This window comes from Budorcas taxicolor, chromosome 20, assembly GCF_023091745.1.
Source record: "Budorcas taxicolor isolate Tak-1 chromosome 20, Takin1.1, whole genome shotgun sequence".
Classification (NCBI taxonomy): domain Eukaryota; kingdom Metazoa; phylum Chordata; class Mammalia; order Artiodactyla; family Bovidae; genus Budorcas; species Budorcas taxicolor.
The window spans coordinates 18095078-18111116 of record NC_068929.1 but is presented as its reverse complement, the minus strand read 5'-3'; the positions used below and the strand labels follow the sequence as shown (position 1 = coordinate 18111116).

Sequence of the window (16039 nt, the reverse complement as noted above, 5' to 3'; positions counted from 1 at the left end):
CAGTTATCCATGATAGCTGAAAAGTAGAAACAAACTAAACAGAAACAACCTGACAAAATATAGTTCCATGCAATGAAATGTAATTCAACCATAAAAAGGAATGAAGTACTGACACATGCTACATCATGGATGAGCCTTAAAAACATTACGCTAAATGAAAGAGCCAGACACAAAAGGTCACATGGCATGATTCCATTTATATGGAGTATCCAGAATAGGCAAATCCATAGAGACAAAAAGATTAGTGGTTGCCAGGGGCTGCAGGGTGGTGAAAATTGTGACTCACTTTTCAGAGTGTTTCTGCTAAGAGGTACCATATCTTTTTTGGGTGATGGAACTGTTCTAGAATTATATAGTGGTGATGATTGTACAATATTATGATTGTACTAAACATCACTGACTTACACATTTAAACATGGTGAATTTTATGTGGATTTTTACCTTCATAAGAAAAGGCAAAAAAATGGGTTTCCCTGGTGGTCCAGTGGTTAAGAATCTGCCTTGCAGTGCAAGGGACATCAGTTCTATCCCTGGTCAGGAAAATGCCACATGCCTAGGGGCAACTGAGCCCATGAGCCACAACTACTGAAGCCCGAGTGCCTAGAGCCTGGGATTCACAAGAGAAGCCCTACAATGAGAAGCCCTCACACTGCAACTAGAGAAAGCCCTTGCACATCAGTGAAGACTCAGCACAGACAAAAATAAATATTAAAAAAAAAGAAAATGCAAAAAATAGTAATTTAGAACAGGAATGAAATTTAAAATAATATCTGTGAGTCCATAAGCTATAAATGAGTAAATAAATACTTACAAGCAAAAGAAAGTCTTCTTATAGTAAGATGCCAACCAGTAGATGTGCAGAGTGTGGTAGAATTGAAGTTTTCATAGTTAAGATGGGTTTGGCTAAAAATTATCAAAGGATACTAAATGTATGGGGACTGTTTGATGAAGAGCGATGTATTTGCATGATCTTAAAGTACCTCCCCACTGATTGCTTATTAGTTGCAATATGAAATACATACATTGTTTCTCTCTAGAGAAATCAAATAACACCTTGATTGAAAATGAAAGTCGCTGAATCGTGTCTGACTCTTTACAGTCCGCGGAATTCTCCAGGCCAGAATACTGGAGTGGGTAGCCGTTCCCTTCTCCAGGGGATCTTCGCAACCCAGGGATCGAACCCAGGTTTCTCACATTGCAGGGAGATTCTTTACCAGCTGAGCCACCAGGGAAGCCCTTGATTGGCTCATCAGAATTAACATCAGCAGTGAGGGGCACCACGTATCTCCTAATGATACCCTGAGAAGGACGAAAAGTCCCTCATATGGTGCTTTAGCCTGAATTCTAATAAGGGAGCATCAGACAAACCCAAACTTGTTTATTAAAAAAAACAACTGCCGTATATTCTTCAAAAAATGCCCATTTATAAAATACAAAGAAAGGCTAAGGAGAGTAAAGAGATGTTAAACTAAATGCTGTACATGATCTTAGACTGGCTCTTGAAACAAAGGAAAAAAAATAATGCTAAAAAAGAACATCATTGAGGTACTTGACAAATTGGAATGTGGATGGTATATTAAAGCATTGCATCAATTTTTATCTTCTGAATTTGATAATCATGCTTTAGTTCCATAATAGGCCATCCTTGTTCTAATAATTACAAGCTGAAATATTAAGGACTAAAGGGCCATGGTAAACTACATTCAAGGGGTTGAGAGAAAATATGCAAAGGGAGAGAAAATAATAAAACCTGTGGCAAAATGTTAAAAATTGATGATTTTGTATAAAAATATGTTTTATATTATTCTTCAGCTTTTCTAATTCTACATTTCATTAAGATGGGAGTTTTAAATTTTATTCAAATTGATGGGCTGCCATTTTTTCTTCTGCTTTTTCCCCTTTTTACCTTATGAAATATTTTTAAAACACAGAGAAGTACAGGGATTTAACCTATATTTTACCTAACTAACCAGAATATTTTTTTCACCCTTGTTTTAGAGGGTTTTTTAATGTGAATTTACATATATTAAGTCATCTGTATATATATGTACTCTCCAGTTTAGTTTCTCTCCCTCCTCAAAAGTATCCACTACCCAGAAGTAAGTGTGTTTCCTTCCTGTGCATATTTTTAAACTTTAACTACATATATTTGTATATAGTCATTAAAAATAATAATATTGTTAGTATGCCCCTTAAAATAAGCATTATCAAATGCTGTGTATCCAGTTGCACCTTATATTTGCACTTAGCATTATGCTTTCCACACTTGTCTGTTTTTAAATGTACTACGTCTTTATTCATTTTAAATGGTGTTTTCACTGAATGCTTATACCTGTTCATAGACTTTGACATTCCTTCCGTATATTTTCTATTTTAAACATTCTGCAGAAAACATCCTTAAGCATTTACTGTGCACGTAAATAAAGAGTTTCTCTCGGTAAGGTCCTGGAATGGAATTGCTAGATCTGGATTGTCAACATCTTGATGATCCTATTGGCAGGCAGTGTTTACCACTGTTATGTACTGGGCATGGGCACTGTTCTAAGTGCCTCATATGTATTAATTTAGTTAATCCTCAAAACAATAGGTAGACACTGTTATTATCTACATTTTACAGATGAAGAAACTGAACTCTAGGTCCCAGATCCAATAAGTAGAAGGTGTCAGAGCTCTGATTCAGCTGATGTATGTTCTTAGCGATGGGGCTTCCCTGATGGCTTCCCTGCCTGCAGTGAGGGAGAAGCAAATACACAATACACAAGCCATGTTCAGCAAAATACGAACACCTCCCCTGGATATTGACGTTTTTCTCCAAAGTAGTTTTACCAGCTTTCACTCTCAACAGCTAAAAGAAGTTTTTTGGTTTTTTTTTTTTTTTTTTTGGAGTTCTTAATTTATGAAATTAAAAAGCAACTCATCCATTACGTTTGTTTGGAATGTTTTTAGATCTCTAAAATCTGCACGTCTGAAAAGCACTTCCTTACATGACACTGTTTAGAGGAACATGCTTTATAGAATGTTAAGGCTGGAATCACCACTTCCTTACTTGACACTGTTTAGAAGAACATGCTTTTATAGGATTATAAGGCTGGGATCTTGGCCTTTAAAAGGCCCAGCTATAGGAAGTTTTCTTGAATTCATCTGGATCCAAACTCTTCTATCAACCACCCAGGCGTGAAATCTCAGTAACCTTTGCTCCCTCTCGTCTCTCCCTTACCTCTTCAGCTCTTCTCACCACAGTTCCTTATTCTGTGCCTGTACCTCATTCAGCCAATACACTCACCCACTGTGAAATCTCTCATCTGTCCCCTTCTAGTCCCATAGGCTAGTTCAGGTTCTTAACACATCTTTCTTGGCACACTTATAAAAAACTTACAGTGCTCTTTTCCTCCCGAATCTCCCAGAAGTAACACATTCTATACACTACTACGAGAGTGATCTTCTTAATACAATTATTGTATTATTCCTCTGCTCATTAAACCTTGTATTAAACCTTCTGTAGTGTCTTATTGTGTACCAAATTAAATGTAAAATCATCTAATGCTGTTCTCCATAATCTTACTTTCAAACAGTTTAGCATCCTATTCCCTATTACTGCTCTTATGTTCTGTAGAGCATAAGTGGTCTAGGGTGGAACTGAAGAATTTGAGTTTCTATCAAGTTTTCAAGTGAAGCTGATACTCCAAGTGCAGTCTGGGTATCACACTCAGAACATTACTCCAGCTGATCTGTAGGACCTGACATGAGGTTTTATAAATGAGATGCTCATTGGCTATATGCTGAACAGAATTAAATCTCTTTTTTAAAGCCTAGAAAAACTGATTTTCCAAAGATCACGGGAATTAAGCATTCAAATCATAAGAAATGATTACTTTTGAAAATTTTAAACTTACAAAACGTAGCAAGAATACAGTGATTCTTTACATCTTTTACTTTGTTTTGCCGGTAGTTTACATTTTGTTACATTTGCATACGCTATATGTTTGTAGTTTTGCATGAGTGAATAAATGTATGTATGTTGCACTATATGTAATGTCCTTTCCTTGAACTATTTGCTTGTCCCTGCTCTACTATCAGGAATATGATTTTACAGAATTCTTAGATAGATGCAGGCTTTGTTACTCTGATTTGGGGGATGGGCAACCTTTGGGGATAGGTGAGTTATTTCTGAGCCTGTTTCCTTATCTTTAAGATCTGAATATAATAAATAAATTAGGTACAACAATTTAAGTAATATATATATAAATTACCAATTACAGACTTCTTAACATAGCAAGCATTCAGCAAATATGACCATTTTGCAGATTATCAAAGGAGTTATTTACATGTGTAGGTAAATAATTTATTAACAAGTTTGTTAATATGCTAAGTATATTGTACTAGATGGAAGCACTTTTAAGGGCAGGAAATGTATCTTCTACCAATAAAAAATTGGCAATAGATCTTTTAAAAATAAATGGACAATATAAATATATATGTATGCATATATGCATAATAGCATATACTATATTTAAGGCAAAGTCAGTTATGCCTCCATTACATATAAATCCAGAAATTAGGAATCATAGTTTTATAATACATATACCAGAGAATTGATGAATGCATGTGTTACTTGCTGTTAGAATGTGCTTGGTCAGCCTGTTTTTAGCTTTTATGCTTGTAACAAGTAATGAAAACATTGGCTTTCCACAGTCAACCAAATATTTGTTTTGCTGCTACTTACTCATTACTGTAGACTAAATAATTTTTCTTGCCTTTAGCAGCAAAAATATGATTTTATTCCAAGCTTTGGATACTTCAGCTTTAATTTTATTCCTGTATATATAATGCCACATGTGTGCTCCTATAATAAAATTGCAAATACTTTATCTTCTGTCGTATAATAAAGGATTGTACTCAGGTACACAGAAATGATTCCAGAAGAAAAAGATAATGCTTTATCTGCTAAAAATGAAAGGAGGAAAAAGCATCCTGGCATGGAACAAAGAAATATAACTCTTCTAAAGAAAAAAGCAGACATTGAAACTCTTAAATGTTTAAAACAGGGCATCCTCTGTGCTTTTCAATAAAAACTGGTGATAGCTGTGGTAAAATGTTTCATCAGTATGATTGTACTCCTAGGTCAAAAAAAAAAAAAGATGGAGACAAGAGAGAACAATGAAGTTAATGAATAAAACAAATGTTCTCCTAGATCATGGCCCTAGTTGTGTCTTACTAAGGAAAAATATAAGGATTATATAAAATAAATTTATTTTCAATTTATTTTTATAAAGAAATTATCCAAATATTCATATGAGGCAAAACATTTTATAATTAACATTCAAATGGTGGAAGCTTATTTTCACAATCTGCAAAGAAGTTCATTTCCTTTCAGAATCAAGATTAGCTAACATCCAGTGCTTTCCCCTATTTTACCACTTAGAGCATGGGAGTGTAATTATTTCTTTATTTGCTAGTATATATCAATGTACAGTGAGTTTCTTAAAAGCACAACCCATTTGATAATACTTCATTTATTTAGCAAATATGTATTGAGTGTGTACTATGTGCCAGACACTCTTTTTGGACACCTTGGATGCACCAGGTAACAAAATGAAGACCTGTGGAGTCCTTTTAAAATGGATGAATAGGTCAAATCATCACACCGTACACCCTAAGTATCTTACAGTTTTGTCAGTTACACCTCAATAAAACTGGGGTTGGGGGAAGCAGAAAAAGACCTCTGCCCTTGTGGACCTTACCGTCTACACACATTTGCAAAGTTACTGGCACATACATAGTGGATTTCCCATCACAGTAATAAGATGTCCACACCAACTCTAAGCATTATATCTTCATAAAATAGCATCCAAGGTAAGAATGAAGGGAAAATGTAAAAGGCCTTTCTTATCTTGGACCTTTCTCTTTATGGGAAAGACAATCTTTCCCAGAATCCCCTGCCAGATGTCCCTTTGCATACCATTGGTGAAAACTAGACCCATAGGACTAATCACTGCCAAAGAGGAGTGAGATTTTTTACTATAAGCAACAAGAAGAAAACGTGTATCACCACAGCTACCAACTCACCTGTATCTGTGCAATTTGCTTGCCTGTTGCCCTGTAGCTGTTCATACTCCAGACCAACTCCTCCACTTCTGCACTAGATCCTGCAGCCTCTTCAGTTCAGCTGCTCAGTTATGTCCTTCTCTTTGCAACCCCATGGACTCTAGCACGCCAGGCTTCCATGTCCATCACCAACTCACAGAGCTTGCTCAAACTCATGTCCATCCAGTCGGTGATCCATCCAGCCATCTCATCCTCTGTTGTACCCTTCTCTTCCTGCCTTCAATGTTTACCAGCATCAGGGTATTTTACAGCAAGTCAGTTCTTCGCATCAGGTGACTAAAGTATTGGAGCTTCAGCTTCAGCATCAGTCCTTCCGATGAATATTCAGGACTGATTTCCTTTAGGACTGGCTGGTTTAATCTCCTTGCTGTTCAAAGGACTCTCAAGGGTCTTCTCCAACACCACAGTTCAAAAACATCAGTTCTTTGGTGCTCAGCTTTCTTTATGGTCCAACCCTCACATCCATACATGATTATTGGAAAAACCATAGCTTTGACTAGATGGATCTTTGTCAGCAAAGTAATGTCTCTGCTTTTTAATATGCTGTCTAGGTTGGTCATAGCTTTTCTTACAGGAGCAAGTGTCCTTTAATTTCGTGGCAGCAATCACCATCTGCAGTGATTTAGGAGCCCAAGAAAATAGTCTGTTACTGTTTCCATTGTTTCCCCATCTATTTGCCATGAAGTGATGAGACTGAATGCCATAATGTTAGTTTTTTGAATGTTGAGTTTTAAGCCAACTTTTTCACTCTCCTCTTTCACTTTCATCAAGAGGCTCTTTAGTTGCTCTTCGCTTTCTGCTATAAGGGTGGTGTTATCTGCATATCTGAGGATATTGATATTTCTTCCAGCAATCTTGATTCCAGCTTGTGCTTCATCCAGTCAGGTATTTTGCATGATGTACTCTTCATGTCAGTCAAATAAGCAAGGTGACAATATACAGCCTTGACGTACTCCTTTCCCACTTTGGAACTAGTCCATTGTTCTTTGTCCAGTTTTAACTGTTGTTTCTTTAGCTGCATACAGATTTCTCAGGAGGCAGGTAATATGAGAGTATTCTCATCTCTTTAAGAATTTTCCAATTGTTGTGATCCATGCAGTCAAAGGCTAGCATAATCAGTAAAGCAGAAGTAGATGTTTTTCTGGAATTCTCTTGCTTTTTCTGTGCTCCAATGGATGTTGGCAATTTCATCTCTGGTTCCTCTGCCTTTTATAAATCCAGCTTGAATATCTGGAAGTTCTTGGCTTACATACTATTGAAGCCCGTCTTGGAGAATTTTGAGCATTACTTCACTAGCATGTGAGATGAGTGGAACTGTGCAGTAGTTTGAGCATTCTTTGGCATTGCATACTTTGGGATTGGAATGAAAACTGACCTTTTCCTGTGGTCATTGCTGAGTTTTGCAAATTTATTGGCATATTGTGTGCAGCACTTTCATAGCATCATCTTTCAGGATTTGAAATAGCTCAACTGGAATTTTATCACCTCCACTAGCTTTGTTCGTAAGGATGCTTCCTAAGGCTCAGTTGACTTTGCATTCCAGGATGTCTGGCTCTAGGTCTGTGACCATACCATCCTGGTTATCTGGCTCATTAAGATCTTTTTTGCATAGTTCTTCTGTGTATTTTTGCCACCTATTCTTAATATCTTCTGTTTCTGTTAGGTTCATACTGTTTCTGTCCTTTATTGTGCCCATCTTTGCATGAAATGTTCCCTTGGTATCTCTAATTTTCTTGAAGAGATCTCTAGTCTTTCCCATTCTATTGTTTTCCTCTGTTTCTTTGCATTGATCTCTTAGGAAGGCTTTGTTATCTCTCCTTGCTATTCTTTGAAACTCTGCATTCAGATGGATATATCTTTCCTTTTCTCCTTTTCCTTTCACTTCTCTTCTTTTCTCAGCTATTTGTAAGGCCTCCTCAGGCAACCGTTTTGCCTTTTTGCATTTCTTCCTCTTAGAGATGATTTTGACCACTGCCTCCTATGCAGTGTTACAAACCTTCATCCATAGTTCTTCAGGCACTCTATCAGTTCTACCTCTTAAGCGTGCTATCTATCAGATCTACCTCTTACCCAGAGCTACCTCTTGCCCACTTGCAGATACACTCCAACAGTTCTCTTCTTTCTGTCCTGCACCCTCTTTACTGGATCATTTACCATCAGCGTGAAAATGTGCAGTATTTTCCCCATTTAAAAAACAAACAAAAACTCTTTTGTCCCCATAGTTCCCTCTAGCTAATGCTCTTTAGCTCTGTTCCTCTTTCCAGAAAAACTCCATGGAAGACTGTATATGCTTGCCATCTCCAATTCCTCTTCTGCCATTCCCCCTTAAACTTACTTCATTCTTGCAAGTCAGCTGCTCAGCCCTCTTCTTAAGTGATCTGTCAGCAGCATTTTGCACTGTTGATCACTTCCCCTTCTTTTAGTCACCTTCTTTACTTAGCCTTCAATTTCTTCTCTGTTCTAGCCTTACTTTGCTGTAAGTCGCATGGATTTAAATATCATCTATATGCTTATAATTTGAAAAGTATTTAGTAGTATGCATCTTAAGTTTAGCATGTCCCAAATTGAACCTCTAATCTTATATCCCAAACCTACTCCTCTTGAAATCTTCCCTATATCAGTTAATTTTAGAATCATCTTTAACTTCTCTCATTCTTTTATACCTTCCATCTGGTCAGCAAATCTAGGATATATAATCTGACCACTTCCACTGTTACCACCTTGGTGGGAGCCACAGTCATCTCCTACATAAATTAGTACAGTTGTTTTTTAACTGCTCTCTGCTTTTGAAAGTCTGTTTTCAACATGGTTACCAGAATGGTCTTTTCAAAGTGTAAGGCAGATCTTATCACTCCTTTTTTTTAGAACCTACCAATGGATTTTTTGAAAGCCAAAGCCTCAGTGTTTGTCTACGAAGGTCTGCCTGATCTGTTTCCCCACCTCCTTTTACCTGTCTCACTTCCCCTACTTGGAGTTCCCACTCCTTCATTCTGTTCTAGGCACGGCAGCCTCTTTGTTGATCTGAGTTCTTGTTGGGCATTGTTTCCTGCCCCGGGGCCATTGTATGGGCTCATACCTGGTCTTGACTGCAGTTCCTCCAGGCTTCCAATGACTCATCCCCTTACCTATCAGATCATACTCACTGGGACCGTCTTAGACCACCTTTGCTTGGCACTCCCTGACTGCTCTTCCCTACTTCTTTCTTCTCTGTACTATCTTACCACTTTCTGACAGACTATATGTTTTACTTATTATTGATTTCTATCTTCCCCACCAGAATTTTTGTCTGTTTTCCTTACTATTTTCCTAACACTTAGAACAATGTTTGGTTTGTGGTAGGCCTTCAAAAAGCTATGACAAACCTAGATACTGTATTCAAAAGCAGAGACATCAGTTTGCCAACAAAGGTCCATATTTGAGTCAAAGCTATGGTTTTTCCAGTAGTCATATATGGATGTGAGAGTTGGACCATAAAGGAGGCTGAGCACTGAAGAGTAATGCTTTTGAACTGTGGTGCTGGAGAAAACTCTTGAGAGTCCCTTGGACAACAAGGAGATCAAACAAGTCAATCCTAAAGGAAATCAGCCCTGAATATTCTCGGGAGGACTGATGCTGAAGCTAAAGCTCCAGTGCTTTGGCCACCTGATGTCAAGAGCCGGCTCCTTGGAAAAGACCTGATGCTTGGAAACATTGAAGGCAGGAGGAGAAGGGAGTGAACAGGATGAGATAGTTGGACGTCATCATCAACTCAATGGACATGAGTTTGATCAAACTCCGGGAGACAGTGAAGGACAGGGAAGCCTGGCCTGCTGCAGTCTATGGGGTCACAAATAGTTGAACACAACTGAGCTACTGAACAACAACAACAGATATTCAAAAAACGATATTTGGATAAAGAAAGATGAACTAATTGGCTTAAAGAGTCATGATTTGTCCTCCATTACTAAGCATTCTATTGCCCAAAACAGGTCTAGATTTTGTTAGCAAAAAAAAAAAGTAGGCTTATTATTTGGACAATCAGCTGTGTCTAACATAAGCCTTAGTGGCTTATGTTATGATTCCTTGGTGGCTCAGAGGTTAAAGCATCTGCCTGTAATGCAGGAGACCCGGGTTCGATCCCTGGGTCAGGAACATCCCCTGGAGAAGGAAATGGCAACCCACTCCAGTATTCTTGCCTGGAGAATGCCATGGACACAGGAGTCTGGTGGGCTACAGTCCACGGGGTCGTAAAGAGTTGGACACGACTGAGCGACTTCACATTCACATTCGCATTCAACATAAGCCTGTACTTGTGAATAATTTAGTGCCCCTTTCCTTTTCTGCTCCACCTTAGAGCTTCCCCATTGGCTCAGATGGTAAAGCATCTGCCTACAACGCGGGAGACCTGGGTTCGATCCTTGGGTTGGGAAGGTCTCCTGGAGAAGGAAATGGCAACCCACTCCAGTATTCTTGCCTGGAAAATCCCATGGACGGAGGAACCTGGTAGGCTACAGTCCATGGGGTCGCAAAGAGTCGGACACAACTGAGTGACATTTACTTTAACGCTTCCCTGGTGGCTCAGACAGTAAAGCACCTGCCTACAATGTGGGAGACCTGGGTTCGATCCCTGGGTTGGGAAGATCCTCTGGAGAAAGAAATGGCAACCCACTCCAGTACTCTTGCCTGGAAAATCCCATGGACGGAGGAGCCTGGTAGGCTACAATCTATGGGGTCGCGAAGAGTCGGACACGACTGAGCGACTTCACTTTATCTCTTACAAGAACCCAAGAGGAAGGTGGGACAGGTTGGCACAAGGAAATTATGGCTCAGATAAGTTAACCTGTTTTTCCCCGAGAGCACCGACACACTGATAGAACCTAAACTACCGGGCAGCAACTGCAGTCCTCTTTCCATGGTTCAGTTCATTCTCTCAACGTGTCCGACTCTGACCCCATGGGCTGCAGAACGCCAGGCCTCCCTCTCCATCACCCAACTCCCAGAGTTTACTCAAATTCATGTCCATTGAGTCAGTGATGCCATCCAACCATCTCATCCTCTGTCAACCCCTTCTCATCCTGCCTTCAATCTTTCCCAGCATCAAGGTCTTACCAGTGAGTCAGCTCTTCATATCAGGTAGCCTGAGAATTGGAGTTTCAGCTTCAGCATCACTCCTTCCAATGGATATTCAGGACTGATTTCCTTTAGGATTGACTTGTTTGAACTCCTTGCTGTCCAGGGACTCTCAAGAGTCTTCTCCAACACCACAGTTTAAAAGCATCAATTCGGCACTCAGCTTTCTTTATAGTCCAACTCTCACATCCATATGTGACTACTAGAAAAACCATAGCTTTGACTAGAGGGACTTTTGTTGGCAAAATAATGTCTCTGCTTTTTAATATGCTGTCTAGGTTGGTCGGAGCTTTTCTTCCAAGGAGCAAGTGTCTTTTAATTTCATGGCTTCAGTCACCATCTGCAGTGATTTTGGAGCCCAAAAAAATAAAGTCTGTCACTGTTTCCACTGTTTTCCCATCTATTTGCCCTGAAGTGATGGGACCAGATGCCATGATCTTTGTTTTTTCAATGTTGAGTTTTAAGCCAACTTTTTCACTCTTCTCTTTCACTTTCATCAAGAGGCTCATTAGTTATTCACTTTCTGCCATAAAGGTGGTGTCATCTACATATCTAAGGTTATTGATATTTCTCCTGGCAGTCTTGATTCCAGCTTGTGCTTCATCCGGTCAGGTATTTTTCATGCTGTACTCTTCATATAAGTTAAATAAGCAGGGTGACAGTATACAGCTTTGACATACTCCATTCCTGATTTGGAACCAGTCCATTGTTCCATGTCCAGTTCTAACTTGCTTCTTGACCTGCATACAGATTTCTGAGGGGGCAGGTAAGGTGGTCTGGTATTCCCATCTCTTTAAGAATTTTCTGCAGTTTGTTGTGATCCATACAGTCAAAGGCTTTGGCTTAGTCAATAAAGCAGAAATAGATGTTTTTTCTGGAACTCTCTTGCTTTTTCGATGATCCAGCGGATGTTGGCAATTTCACCTCTGGTCCGTCTGCCTTTTCTAAATCCAGCTTGAACACCTGGAAGTTCATGGTTCACGTACTGTTGAAGCCTGTCTTGGAGAATTTTAAGCATTGAGTGCAATTGTGCCATAGTATGAACATTCTTTGGCATTGCCTTTCTTTGGGATTAGAATGAAAACTGACCTTTTCCAGTCCTGTGGCCACTGCTGAGTTTTCCAAATTTGCTCGCATATTGAGTGCAGCACTTTCACAGCATCATCTTTTAGGATTTGAAATAGCTCAACTGTAACTCCATTGCCTCCACTAGCTTTGTTGATAGTGATGCTTCCTAGGACCCACTTTGCATTCCAGTATGTCTGGCTCTAGGGTGATCACACCATCAGGATTATCTGGGTCATGAAGATCTTTTTTGTATAGTTGTTCTGTGTATTCTTGCTACCTCTTCTCAATATCTTCTGCTTCTGTAGGTCCGTACCATTTCTGTCCTTTATTGTGGCCATCTTTGCATGAAATAAATGGTCCCTTGGTATCTCTAATTTTCTTGAAGAGATCTCTAGTCTTTCCCATTCTGTTGTTTTCCTCTATTTCTTTGCATTGATCACTTAGGAAGGCTTTCTTATCTCTCTTTGCTATTCTTTGGAACTCTGCATTCAGATGGATATATCTTTCCTTTTTTCCTTTGCCTTTTGCTTCTCTTCTTTTCTCAGCTATTTGTAAGGCCTCTTCAGACAACCATTTTGCCTTATTGCATTTCTTTTTCTTGGGGATGGTCTTGATCCCTGTCTCCTGTACAATGTCACGAACCTCTATCCATAGTTCTTCAGGCACTCTGTCTATCATATGTAATCCCTTGAATCTATTTCTCACTTCCACTGTATAATCCTAAGAGTCAATATCTAGTATGGTATTTTGTGGAATAATGTGTCACCCTTCATGCAAGCCAAGAGAGCCTTGACCTTCAGAAAAGTGGTTATGAGTCTACCTTTTCCTTTGCCTGTTGTCTCAAAATGGAAAAAACAAGAATACTGAATATTTAATATGAGCCTATTCTTTTCTGTATTTAGGATTAAAGGACTTTTGTAGTAATTTGTACATTGGTTACTGATTATCTTATTTACTGTCAGTGTGTATTTTTTACATAACAGTATGCGGAATATGCTTTGCTCTCAGATACCTCTGTATTTTGCTCACCTCCTTCCCTTCACTTCCCCACGAGAAATCATCTGTTTCGGCAAAGATTGTTATTTTTAACCAGTCAAGTAAGGTGAACAGGCATAATTGTCACCTTTTTTTGTTAGATAGTAGAGGAAAAGGTATTTGTAAACTTTCTCACCTAGATGGAATTATTTACAGTATTCAAATGTGTCATGATACTAGTAGACTAGCTATGTGTATGTGCATACATATATACCATAAGTGTGTACATGTTACATAATGTATAACATAGAATAAGTGCACATAATAAAATATCTAACACTAAAGCTATCCTGAATGTGATTTATTCCCTCTTTGACATTTCAAAATGTATTTCTGAATTTTGTAACTCCTTTTGGTGGACATCAGGGCCATTATCCATTATTATCAATGCATGGTGATTAAGCATGTCCAGTTTTACAAAACTTGTGGTGAACAGAGTGATGGACATTTAGGTTTACTATTCAGTGAAGAAGACACAGTGAATGCCCTGAAGTTCTAACATGAGATTACAGGATGGAGCAGATGAAAGCATTCTCTTGGTCTGGAACTTGAAAATGTGCTGGGTTTAAGAAAGATGCTTATTGTGAATTCCCTGGTAGTTCATTAGTGAGCTTTCAATCCCAAGGGCCCAGGTTCGATCCCTGATCAGGGAACTAAGATTCCACAAGCTATGCAGTGCGGCAAAAAAAAAAAAAAAAGATACTTATTATTAAAACTGCTATTTCTATTTGCTCTTATTAGCATTTACAGTTATAAAACTTACTTGTTTCAGATTTTTCTTCCTTCCTAAAATTAGACAGGAAATTTCTTTTCCCTCTGATTTTTGTATTGGCATCATAGGTCTGTAGTTTTTGATTGGCATGATAAGTAGTCAGGCCTCTCAACTGACTAGGACTTGGCATTCTTATCTTTACTACTGTCATGCTTTATCTGCTGAGATAAACAGTAAAAGGACTAAACAGTCTTGCATGAGCTAGAACTCAGTTCAGTTCTAGTATGCTTATCTGTGTGGCCAGGTGTTATTTCCTTTAGATTTATATTTTTCATCTCAGCGTTTTAGTGCCTTATTGTATACACCGACCATTTATTTGACTTTCTTTGATTCTTTGTTTTCTAAAAACTAAAACCATTTTTTTTTAATATCAGAAAACTGTGATAATCCATTTCAACCATTTTTTCATATATCATCTTACTGCTACTTCCAAAAAAGGAAACATTCCCTCCAGCCAGCAACTGTTCCACCTTTTCTCATCAGTAGGGCTGGCACCAGTTCAAGTTCTGTCAACACTGTTCCATCAGATAAAGCTGCTGGTAGCATAAAGGGTGAGAGGGGGTGGTATGAATGCACATGATTCAAGCACCAAAGAGCAGGTTAATGCATTCTCATTGCTCCCATATTAGCCTGAGTGCCTGTGCTCTTGCTTGAAGCCTTAGAGCTGAGAGGGACACTTGCCCATGCACATATCAGCATCTGTCTGATAATAGTTGAGTCATTTGGATAAGAACTCATGTTTTTGGGTTTTCATTGACAAAATGGTTAATAATTAAGCTTTTGTACAAGATCTTTGTATAAACATCATTTTTAATAAGCTAAAAGCCTAATCAGAATATAAGCAGTATGTCTGCAATCTGTTATCATCTGTACTGTTTCACTCGTTATTAACAGAACTGGATAAGCTTCACTTTTAGAACATGTTATGCATCATGGAAAGTTTCATTTCATCCAACAAAATGATGATCTTCTAAAAAGCAAGGAAAGAAGTGTCAGACAGAGTTATTCCCTATGGGCCTCTTCTCTTTGTGGAAGAAAATCTGGCATTACATGTAACGTTTTTTTTGGATTCAGGAAAGGGCTTTGGAGAGAGCCTTATAAAGCTATCACTGTGTGCCAAGGGATAGCCCTCCTTCTGAACATTACCAGTCAACCATGCTGAATCACAGTCTAGTTACGTGATCAGTTTAGTTGTGTCGAGTCAGAAAGGATTTAATCAAGCTCTCCAATCTCTGTATTCTGTCCGTTTTGTATGGTCCTTGTCAGTTCTGCTAAGTACTCAGGGATGCACAGAGAGCTTCCAGGCAATTGCACCACCTTTCTGACATGCTTCGTCTTTACCCTGCTGCCCTATGCCACTTGTGAGTCTTTCAAGATTTTTTATCCTGTAAGCCTAAGTCTTATGCTAGAGGCAGGCCTGAACAGTAGGTTAGAGGTTAGAGGAGGGGTTTTCAAACTGTAGTTGATAATTCACTGGTGGGGGTGGGGGGGGGGGGCATGAAATCAATAGTGTGTCTTAATCAACATTTTGATTTAATGGAATGGTATGAACAAGAAAACATCAGAGTGCATCACATGTAGTAAGGGTAAATAGTGTTTTATGAAATTTTTATTTTTTTCATTTCATGAAATTGCCTTTTTTGTGGGTAAAACAATAGAATACCAGTGATTTCATATGGTTCAGCCTTATACATACAGTTTTATATGTTAGTTATGTATACCAAACATGTGTGTAGAATTAAGGTGAAAAACTTATTTCCTGTGCTAAGTCACAGTCTAAAAAGTTCATCATCAGTGCATTAGACTAAATGTCTAATAGTGCTGTGCTAAACCAGGAAAAATAAAACCCCACAAAATTCTTTCCCCCTGTTCTAAAATAGCTAACCTCTGCTGGGTAGAACAAGACTATTCATGAGAAACAGATATTTTATAATTAATAGACAATTTAAT

At 38.5% G+C, this 16039-nt stretch overlaps 1 protein-coding gene and 1 non-coding gene across 2 annotated transcripts in view; both read left to right on the top strand.

Annotated features, from left to right (window-relative positions):
• CWC27 (CWC27 spliceosome associated cyclophilin) overlaps positions 1-16039 on the top strand; it is a 255239-nt gene that overhangs the window by 177495 nt on the left and 61705 nt on the right. The gene's annotated exons all lie outside the window — the stretch shown is intronic.
• TRNAY-GUA (transfer RNA tyrosine (anticodon GUA)) lies at positions 10165-10236 on the top strand. Its single transcript has one exon. It is a non-coding gene; the product is annotated as a tRNA-Tyr (tRNA).